Raw genomic sequence first — 3,018 nt, 5'->3', positions numbered from 1 at the left:
TCACCAAGCGAATCTTAGACTCAAGGAATAAAGTTTTTGAGCTCAGTATGCCCTGGCGGTTTTTATAAATCCAGGGAATGAAAGGGGTATGCCTGTTATTTCTGGGGGGGAAGGAGATTGTGTGTATCGGAAAGAGCTTTGACAAAACTCGTGCTCTTCTGGATGAGGGTGGGCCCCTTGGTTTGAAAGTACTGCCGAAGGGTGGGGCGGGACCTGGGAGGAGGGGGATTAATGGGGGGGGGGGGGAAGAGGAACAAATGTAATCTGAACAATAAAGATTTAATTAAAAAAAAAAAAAAGACCCAAGGTGTAGTCAGGGCTGTGTCATGTAGGGCTTATAAGCCAGAGTAAAGAGTTGGGATTTTATCCTCATGCAAGGGGAGCATAAACTGAGCAATATTTTTAAGACACTATGCTGGCTGCTGTGTGGAGAATGGGCTGGGGTAAGGATGGGAAGGAGAGAAAGCACGGCAAGTATCGGTAGTGTTCAGCAACCATCCAAAAGAGGCAGACCAGCGACTTCACTACAGTGGGTCACTGACACAGAGAGAGAAGTGGACACAGGTCTGTAGGATGGTACTGACGGGCTTGATGCTCGGTTGGGAGGTTGATGAGGAGATGATGGCTAAAGGACGTGCTGTTTATTGAGGTGAGGAGTGAACAGGTTTGGATGGAGTGTGTGTGTGTGTGTGTGTGTGTGTGTGTGTGTGTGTGTGTGTAGCAGGTGTGGTGAACGTCTGGCCCCAGGGCCGTATAAGGCCCGTGAAATCATTTGGTCTGGCCCTGCCAAGACATTAGGGATGAGTTAATTAAATGTTTGACCAAATATAGCAGGTTAATTTTTAAGTTGATAGCTTTGTATAGTCCACAAATGATGTTATAAATACCCAAATGGCCCTTGACAGAAAAAAGGTTCCCCACCCTGGTGTAGAGGATGGATTTTTGGCTAGTTTAACATGAGATGCTGTTAGATATCCATGTAGATATGCCAGGCTGGTTGTTAGAGATAGAGTCACTGGCGTAAGTATGGTAAAGCCATGAGAACTGCATGATGTCATGTAGGCAGGCTGTTCCCACATGATGGAGGAAGGAGCCCAGGGTAGAGCACTGGGCACCCCGAACTTTAAGGGTTGAGCAGAGGAGGAAAACAGCTCAAGGCGCCCGGGAGCAGCAGCCAGCTTACAGGTAAGAGCTATACTAGCAGAGTGTATCCAGGAGGTCAAAGAATAAAGTGCTTCAAGATGCAGGGCACAGACAACTGCGTGATGAATACTGCTGAAAGGTCAACTAAGGACAGAGAAGGAACACTGCCACTGACAAGTGTCTTGTGTAAAAGGGAGGGTTGTTTTTTAAGATGACGTGATCAGTTGCTCATGTTCACATGCTGAGGGGAATAACGTAATAGAAAGGGGAGACTGATGTAAAGAGGGTAGAGGTAAATGCAAGGGTCTAGTCCTTAAGAAGGGAAGGGGACTGGCTCCAAAGTCCAAGAGGACGGTTAGCTTTCACAGGAGGGAGGTCCAGGTGGGACAGAGGTGGGTGGGTGGTGGTTTGGATACTAGGAGTTCCATCCAATGGTTGCCATTTTCTCAGTAAAAGTCAGGCAAAGAAATGTACAGCACCAAGGATTAACCCTAATGTACACTATGCACTTTGGGTGTTTATAATCTGCAATGTAGGTTCATTACTTTGTAAGAAATGTACTTTCTGGGAGGGGGATGTTGATGGTGGGGAGAGGCTGTGCATGTGTGGGTGGCGGGGGTTATATAAGAAATCTCTGCGCCTTCCCCTCAAATTTTCTGTGACCCTAGAATTGCTCTAAAAAATAAAGTCTATTTAAAAATTCATTAACTTGGGGATAGGAAGATGAGGTGGGGAGAGGTTTTAAAGAGAGATGAGGGGATATGAAACAGTAACTGTGGTGGGTGGTGAATCCCTCTGAGGTCTGTGACTATGACTGTAAGATCAGTCAACACATTTGTGGGGTTATCGCCTGTTGTTCCCAACTGCTCAAGTGTGGGTGCTACTCAGCATATGCAGACAACAGACAGACGCAATTTCCCCAGGGTTGGGGCTTTGCTAGGAGAGTAAGGATGTGGGCGGTGGGGAGAGGGAGGCCAGGGGTGTTTGGAAGAGAATGACCACAATGACGGACCATGGCTATGAGGTGGGGCCACTAATTGTGAAGGGGTCATTGAAAAACTGCTGGGAGCTGGGTGAGCTGAGCAGATAGGACATGTCTAAAGAAAAATAATCTTCATTGTCTCCAGTGATCAGAGAAATGCAAGATAAAACTTTCTTTCAGACTGGCAAAAATTAACAAAGTTGGATGTTCATTTTTGTCAAGGGCTGGGAGCAGTGCTCTTTCATCCCCTATGTACAGATATATAAAGTGATACAACCCTTTTGGGGGACAGTGTGTCAGCATGTTTCAAAAATTTTAAAGAGAATTCTCTTTGACACTCAGCCACTCCACTTCTGGGAATATTCTCTACAGCAACACTCAAACAAATACACAAGGATATATGTACAAAGATTTGCTGCAGCTTTAGTTGTTATAGTGAGAAACCTGAATCAACTTATTACCTAACAACAATAGAATGGTTGTATGCATTCTGGGACATCCTAAGGAATTCTATGAAGTCAATGCAGAGAATGGAGAGTCATATGCTCACAATTTTATAAACATGCCATGTCATGCTTGCCTTCCACATTTTGCACATCCTGTTCCCTCTCTCTGAATTCTCCCTTCCTCATCTTCATTTTCACCTACAAGGTGAAACATTGATTTAGCCCTTGCAAGGTGTCAGCACATACATGGACAGCAAAGCCCCAACCCTGGGGAAATTGCGTCTGTCTGTTGTCTGCATATGCTGAGTAGCACCCACACTTGAGCAGTTGGGAACAAACAGGCGATAACCCCCACAAATGTGTTGACTGATCTCAGAGTCATAGTCAGCAGACCTCAAAGGGATTCTGAGGCCCAATGTGGTGAAGTACCTGCTTGCAGAGTGCTTG

The 3,018-nt window shown here is 45.8% G+C and overlaps 2 protein-coding genes across 4 annotated transcripts in view; one reads left to right on the top strand and one right to left on the bottom strand.

Moving 5' to 3' along the window:
* RCBTB1 (RCC1 and BTB domain containing protein 1) overlaps window positions 1-3,018 on the top strand; it is a 117,673-nt gene that overhangs the window by 95,090 nt on the left and 19,565 nt on the right. The window lies entirely within an intron of this gene.
* The window catches only part of PHF11 (PHD finger protein 11), a 39,685-nt gene that overhangs the window by 19,261 nt on the left and 17,406 nt on the right, over window positions 1-3,018 (bottom strand). The gene's annotated exons all lie outside the window — the stretch shown is intronic.

This window comes from Myotis lucifugus, unplaced genomic scaffold (assembly GCF_000147115.1).
Source record: "Myotis lucifugus unplaced genomic scaffold, Myoluc2.0 scaffold_7, whole genome shotgun sequence".
In the NCBI taxonomy this organism is placed as follows: domain Eukaryota; kingdom Metazoa; phylum Chordata; class Mammalia; order Chiroptera; family Vespertilionidae; genus Myotis; species Myotis lucifugus.
Note: the sequence above shows the minus strand (reverse complement) of the source record. Positions and strands in the feature narration are given on the sequence as shown.